The sequence below is a fragment of the Chelonoidis abingdonii genome, chromosome 1, assembly GCF_003597395.2.
Source record: "Chelonoidis abingdonii isolate Lonesome George chromosome 1, CheloAbing_2.0, whole genome shotgun sequence".
NCBI classification, from domain to species: Eukaryota; Metazoa; Chordata; order Testudines; family Testudinidae; genus Chelonoidis; species Chelonoidis abingdonii.
In genome coordinates this window covers 143,466,813-143,474,706 of record NC_133769.1, presented here as the reverse complement: position 1 = coordinate 143,474,706, position 7,894 = coordinate 143,466,813, and the positions used below count along the sequence as shown (strand labels likewise).

Sequence of the window (7,894 nt, the reverse complement as noted above, 5' to 3'; positions counted from 1 at the left end):
AAAACCTTATTTACTTTACATACAACAATAGTTTAGTTCTATATTATAGACTTATAGAAAGAGACCTTCTAAAAACATTAAAATGTATTACTGGCACGTGAAACCTTAAATTAGAGTGAATAAATGAAGACTCGGCACAGCACTTCTGAAAGGTTGCCAGCCCCTGCTCTAGCAAAAGCAGACAAACAGATGTATGCTGTGACTCTCTGAGGTGAGCAAATCTGCCAGAAAGCACAGGACCCACCAAGGAAGAGGAGGAACTTCGTCACAAGTGTCATTATCATATGATACATTATATCATCTGTTTTTCTTCTGAAATATAGAACAAAAATATTTATTAAACAATTTTGCCACTTCTGATCATTCTACCATTTCCAGCCAGTAATGTATCAAAACCATTGTTAGGATTCTTTTTGTTCCTAATATACTTAAAAACCTCCTTCTTATTGTCCTTACCTCTGCTGGCTATAGATTTTTCCTTGTGTTCCTTCACTTCCCATATCAATTTTCTACAGTTCCTGGCTTCTGATTTACATTCATTACTATCTACTTCCCCTTTATTCCATTTTATATATTTTATATATCACATATATTTCTTTAAATTAGGCCAGTTTTTAAACAAGTAGGGCCTTCTTTCTTGATTGTGGGATTGTGGCTTTTTGAGCATCACGTAAAGTGTTCTTAAACATTTCCCAATTATTATTCACATTTTCCTGTTCAAATTCTTCCTTCCAGTTGTTTTGATTCATAATTGCTTTGAATGTTGTGAAATTTTTCCATTTAAAGCAGCAAGTATATATATATTACTGGTTTGAACTTCACTCTGTTTGCACTTTACACATGTGAACAAGTTGTGGTCATTTATACCTAAGCTAGCATTGATTTTTAGTTCTGTAATCAGTTCCTCTTTATCTGCTAAGACAAGGTCTAAGATAGAATTCCCCAATGTTGGATGCAACACTTTTTGAATTAGGAAATTGTCTTCTAAAATATTTTAAAATTCCAAGAATGTTTTAGTACAGGCAGCATATGTCACTCAAAATTAAGTTCCCCATGATCATGCAGCTTCTCCCACCCCTGCCTCTCCAGCACATTACAGAGAGGTGCTTAAGAAGCCAGTCATCCTGTTCCCTATTGTAATTTGGTAATCTATACCACCAATTAGTACCTCAATTGTGCTTTATCTATTAGGACACTGATCCATAAGATCATTTTCTTCCAAGTTGTCAGTGACGCAGAAACAGGTAATGACATTTTTGACACAGAATGACACTCCCTCACCCTTTTTTCCCACTTAATCTTTCCCATATATTTTAACCATTGATTTTAACATTCCAGTCATGTAACTCATCCCACCATGGTTCAGTAATACCAACTAGATCGAATTTATGCTTACAAATGAGCAATTGCAATTCCTCTTGTTTGTTAACAAGGCTCTTAGCATTAGTGTATAGGCAATTAAAGAATTTCTTCTCTTCATGTCCTTTGGTTCCTTGTTTAATTTTGTTCTCAACATCTCGATTTTGGTGCTGAATGCTTATTTCTTCTCTCTTTTTACCGTCCCCTTTCGTTATTACTTTAACATCTCCTGACTATGCTAGCCAGCATGTCCCCAAGATTGATTCCCCTTCTACTGAAATGGAGACCATTCAAACTTTACAGCCCCTCACCCCACTAAAGGTGGACCAGTGTTCCACGAAACCAAAACCCACAAACACACACCACTTAATTAACGAATGGTTCTCTTTCAGAATCTTCTGCCTTCTATCTTCCTTCACTCATGGGACAGGAAGGATCTCTGAGAAGATCCATTGGACACACTTCTTCTTCAGCATGCTTGAGTTCCCTGAAGTCATCTATTGTCTGAGAGAGATCCTGCAATACAGTATCATTAAAGCTGATATGAACCATCAGCAGTGAATCCTTGCCCATTGACTTCAGAAGCCTATCCAATCTTAGAGTGATGTCTTGTGTCTTAGCTCTGGGAAGACAGCACGCCATCCAGTTGTCTACCTGTCCCTTGCACAATCATAGAAATCATGGAAATGAAGGGCTGGAAGGGACCTTGAGAGGTTGTGTAGTCCAGTCCCTTGCGCTGAGGCAGGACAAAGTAAACCTAGACCATCCCAACATGTGTTTGTCTAACCTGTTCTTAAAACCTCCAGTGATGGGAATAACACAACCTCTCTTGGAAGCCTATTCCAGTGCTTACCTATCCTTAGAGTTAGAAAGTTTTTCCTAATCTCTAATTTAAATGTCACTTGCTGAATGTTCTTCATAGTATAGAATCCCAGCAAGGATCATCCACAGTGGTCCTCAGAGACCCAGCCTACATAGCTCATGAAGCCGTACACCTGCCACTTTGACAGCAGCAAGGAGTGCTTCAACAACAAGCTCAGCGGGTGCAGAATGGTACTTGAATGTGCCTTTGGCCATTTGAAAGGCCACTGGCACTGCCTACTCTTAAGTTAAGGTCTCAGTGAAAAAATATGCCCATGGTCATAGTTGCCTGCTGTGCACTTCATAATGTCTGCTAAGCAAAGAGGGAGACATTTCCGGTGGAGGTGGAATGGCTGTCTGCTGATTTTGAGTGGCTAGATACCAGGGCTATACGAAGAGCTCAACAGGGAACTACACAGCTCAGAGAGGCTTTGAAAGGCCATTTTAACAATGAGATACAGTAATGTGTATTGCTATAGTGCACTGTACCCAGCATCGTTGGGGTTTTTTTTTTTCCCCACCATGGTATGAGCCTTGTAATGAGTGCTCTGTGTGTAGTAATATAACATTGCAACTGCCCCCATTGCTATTATCTGTGGATGATGTCAGCCCCAGCCAGCATATGCTGTGAACTGACAAAGATGAATTAAGTTTCCATAAATAGACGTTTATTCCAAACCTGTGAAAACAGACATATTTATAACTGAATGAAACTTTATAAATACAGGAAAAGAACTTCTGAAAGGGAAAGAACAGTCATTTCCATTTCACAAACACACATGCACCAACTGTATCTCTCACAGGTCAGTGTATGTGCAGCTGTGATTGTCTATACTCTCCCCCAGGGTAGAGTGGTAGGGGTACTGCACTGGCCCCGGATGCCACGTAGTAAAGGAAGGGGTGTGTAGGGATGCCTGGGAATACAGTTCTCTGTGGGCTCCATGGGGAGGTGAGAAACAGATCTGTTAAGCCTGAAGGTCAGTCAGAGACTGCAGCATGTCTGTTTGCTCCCTAAGAAGTGCTATCATCTCTTGCTGCCTGTTTCTCCTGTCCTCACTATCCCTGTCCATTGTGTCCTTGAGTGTCATCCTCCAAGCCCTCTGCTCAGTATCCGATGCACCGAGGCTCACAGGATCTCCTGGAACATGTCTTCTCTTGTCTTCTTCTTTGTCCTTTTCTGGCTGAGCCACTCTGCTGGTGTGGATGGAGAGACCCTCAAGGCCACTTTTGCAGCTGCGAAAGAAACAGTGGATAGAAGAACTATTGTGAGTGCATTCACTCTGCTTGATCACACAAGTTACAAGCGCTACATTCTCACTTCTGCTTGGAATTCAGAGAGCATGGCGGCATTCCAAGGCATAATAACAACAGCCCGGGGGTGAGGGGGCGAGCTGCCCGAATACGTGGGGGGAACTCACAGGCATGAGTATGTGCATTTAGGGCAATTGAACTGAATACTGGCACTGTTTTCCACAGGCAGTGGTGATGTTAGCTGATATCTCACTCCTGGGGGTAACAGAGGCTGAAAAGGAACAGCTCCTGCACACATGCAGCTGCAGACCGAGTCTGTATGGTGCTAGCCTGTGTTCTGCAGTGGTGCCTACTGAAGTAATTCCTAAGTAGTGTGGGAAAATGTCTTACTGCAGCGGAAGAAATAAGGCAGCCCTCCCCAGAAATTTTCAGCAGAGATTGCAGACTACCTCCAGGAAAGCTTCCTCAAGATCTCTATGGAGGATTCACGGCACATCCCAGTGTACATAAGCAAACCATTCTGCAGGGCTCCCTCTGCCTAGCTGTTAAGAAGCAGACTGCAACTCTACCTCTACTGGTTATTCACTACCTCTTGCTGCGTGACTAAAAAAAGAATAAATGAACAGATGTGTCTCTGCAATGTCAAAGCAAACCACATACTTACCAGAGGTTCCTTCCCCTGGATCAGTCTTGCCAGCGCTGGACTTCTGGGACTCACTCAGCTGCTCAGGAGTCAAAAGGGGTCCTGGATCACAGCATCACTGGATCCCCTCATTGCCTGTCCCCCATTCTCCTTCTCTTGTTCCTTGTTCAACACCTGGTTCTCAGGGTTCACTGTGGTGGCCTGTGACTCCAGCTCCTCCGAAGTATCCACGGGACCCTGGGGGGTGGGGGGTGGGGGTCTGCCCCTGAGAATGACATGCAGCTCCTTGGAGAAGTGGCATGTCTGCAGCTCTGCACCAGAGTGGCTATTTGCCTCTTTTGCCTTCTGGTATGCCTGCCGCAGCTCCTTGACTTTCACACAGCACTGATGCGTGTTCCTCTTGTAGCCCTTCTCCCACCTGATCTGAGCGATCTGCTCATAGATGACAAAGTTTCTACACCTGCATCAGAGCTGTGTCTGCACAGCCTCTTCTCCCCACAGACCCAGGAGATCCACCACCTCCTTTGTACGCCAGGCAGGAGCATGTTTGCTGCGTGGAGCCAGCATGGTCAGCTGGGCAGTTGTAGGGTGACCAGATGTCCTGATTTTATAGGGAAAGTCCCAATTTATGGGTCTTTTTCTTATATAGGCTCCTATTACCCCCCCCCCGTCCCAATTTTTCACATTTGCTGTCTGATCACCCTAGGCAGTTGCTATGTGAGCTCTTCACACCAAGCAAACAGGAAATGAAATTTCAAAAATTTGTAGGCCTTTAAAAGGGGAGGGCATGTACCTGTGTACCTGGCTGCTGGGCAGCAGAGTTCAAAACGCTGAACAGAGTGGTCATGGTGCGGCATTGTGGAAAACCCAGTGAAGGCCACTGACCTCGACGTAAGTAACGGAGTGTCTGCACTGACACTGTCGCCCAACTATGTTGACCTATGTGCTATGCCTCTCATGGAGGTGGAGTTATTAAGTCGGCATAATGGGCGAGTTACAACGGTGGGAGCGACGTAGTGTAGATGCTTACACAGGTTGATGTAAGCTGCCTTGTATCAACCTAACTCTGTAGAGTAGACCTGGCATGAGTTTCTCTGTCTCTTCCCACCTCTCTCTCTGTCAGCTTCTGACTCACTGCTTCTCTGAGTTTCTCTTCCTGCTGTCTCGCTTTCTCTTCTTCTCTCCCCAAATCTCATCAGTGGCCCCTCCCTTATGATGGGGAGGGACAGCTCAGTGGTTTCAGTATTAGCCTGCTAAACCCAGGATTGTGAGTTCAATTCTTGAGGGGGGCATTTAGGGATCTGGGGCAAAAATCTGTCTGGGGATTAGTCCTGCTTTGAGCAGGGAGTGGGACTAGATGACTTCCAACCCTGACATTCTTCACCTCCACAGGTAGGGTACAAACATGGCCTCTCTTCCACCTACAGGATGTTGTTTCATCCAGTCCTAAGGGGATCATTTTGCTCTTTCCACTTCAGTACTTCGCTCTTTGTGTGTGTTAATCTTTGCTTGTTTTTCATTCCCAGGCTTTTATCATTTCTGCTTCAAAGTCAAAGATATGGGTTTTTGTAGAATAACAAAGGATTTTTTTCCCCCTCCTAGACGTAGATAAGGGGTGTCCGGGATCCGGGAGAAGATTGGTTCCTAATTACACAGAACCTGGAAAGAGGAGACAGAAGGGAGACCAAAGAATAAAGAGGTTTCAGTGAGTAAAGGTGAATGCAAAGGATTCTGGGTAGAATTCAGTGCCATGTAATATTTAGATAGGAAAGGGCCAGATAAGACTAAATAATTGCAAAAAAGCATCCTGGAGACTCCCTGAAGGCAGGCCACTATGTGATGGAGAGATAGCAGGCTGCCTAATAGAAACCAAGGTTGGGGTTTCCATTCCAACAGCTCACACCTCCCCATGATGGTCACTTCCAAAAGGGGAGGGAAAAATTGTACCAGTAAAAGTGACAGGAGGCAACACCCTAGACCTTTATCCCTTTACCAGAGTGAAACAGCTATAGTCTATATTGACTTCTGGGCTTGATTATAAGCCTGTCTGTTAACTCAGGCATCCGCTAAGGAAGATGGAAGGTAAGATTGAGGACTGCTGAATATTAGGGGAGTTTTAGTCAAATGGCGGCTATTGTGGCCAAGGTGTGGTTAATTAATTGATCTTTTTTAATTGTAAATCCATCACATCTATACAATGGGTACATGTCCTATACATTGGAAAATAAATATATATATTATTACACTCTAGTGTGAGAGAGTGACACTGCTTTACAATGGATGGAATCAGAACTGCTCACCTATGTCTCAGAGGCCCTATACTTCTTACAACTAATGATGACTCTCCTTTAGCTCCAGTGATCACTTATAGGAGGAAGATCTGCTGCTGCTGCAAAGTTCTGAGTGGCCATGAATTGCAGCACAATGACAAGCTGTAAAAACATCATAAGACAAGAGTCATCTGACGTGTTATTGTATCCTTTTGTGGCAAAAGGAAGAATGAAGAGCATTCTTGGGGTATGTCTACATTGCAATGTAAGCCTGGACTCAGACTCAGCCTCCAGCCTAACACCCCCTCTGTCTATTCACTTGGCACTAACACAGGGCTCGGACACAGGGCCCCAGAAGCCTGCGGGGCTGCAGGGTCTGAGCACAAGTCAAGTCTTAACCGAGGGTTCAAGCTCTATTGCTTTGCAGTGCAGAATAGCCTCGCTTGACCTGGACCTAGGAGTCCACCAAAAAGTACTCTACAATCCCATGGGCCAACTTCCTTTGTCCTCTCTATCCCAAGAATCTTGAATCTACTCTATTGAAAACAGAAGCAACCACCCCTGGTGTACTGCAGCAACTCAGTTAGTTAGCATTAACCCTTCCATTGTCTTCTGACCACCGAGCTGCAAACACACCATCAGAGATCCTTCAGTGTTTGCAATGATGACTGAACAGAACAAGCCTTTCGCAAAGCACGCTGCTTTGTGGTCATGGGAACACAACCTGATTTTGGTAAATCTCTGATGCAAGGTCAGCAAAACTGTGGACTTAAGTAAGAGTACCAGGAAAGACTACGCATATTAGTAATTAGTGAAGAAGCTTTGAAAATTTACCCAACCGGAGCCCAGTGCAAGGGAGTGGCTTAAATGGCTCAAGAGTACCAGAAACTCAAGGAACAGAACCACACCTCAGGCCAAAATCATGTCCCGCGCCCGCAACGCCACGCGCCGACTAGGGAAGCGACTGGGCTGCCGCTGGGTATGGAGCGAGGAGCGGCAGGAGCTGGGAGTTCTGGTGCCACAGATCGAGACGGAGGGCAGCATCACCGTCAGCCCCGGAGCCAGAGGCGTGCTGGAGAAATCCCTGAAGGCCGCCGTCCACGCGCTCTACGTGGACACCCTGAGGAAAAAACCCGACCAGGGCAAGGCCTTTGAGGTGACCAGCAAGTGGGACTCCAGCAACCACTTCCTCCCCACGGGCAGCTTCACCCGCTTCGCTGACTGGCGGTTCATACACCGCGCCCGGCTGAACTGCGTCCCACTCAATGGAGCCATCCGTCACGGGAACCGTGCACTATAGGAGGAAGATCTTGCGCTATGCTGCAAGTCTGAAGTGGGCCATGAATTGCAAGGATCCTGTGGTGCAAAAGAAGGAAACGAGAAGCAAATCATATCTATAGAGAGCGAGTAATTAACATACATATGAGCGCGCGCCAATGAGTAAAAGCCCCCTGGATCTCCAGACTCACGCCGCCCAGCCTTAAGTAAAACAGCAATAAACAAGACCCCT

The 7,894-nt window shown here is 45.3% G+C and overlaps 1 long non-coding RNA gene across 1 annotated transcript in view; it reads left to right on the top strand.

Annotated features, from left to right (window-relative positions):
* Positions 1-7,198, top strand: part of LOC116823834 (uncharacterized) — a 30,087-nt gene extending 22,889 nt beyond the window's left edge. The window contains exons 3-4 of the long non-coding RNA XR_012656813.1: positions 5,717-5,829; positions 6,467-7,198. This is a non-coding gene — a long non-coding RNA (uncharacterized LOC116823834). The remainder of the gene's footprint in view (positions 1-5,716; positions 5,830-6,466) is intronic.
* The last annotated feature ends 696 nt before the right edge of the window (positions 7,199-7,894 follow it).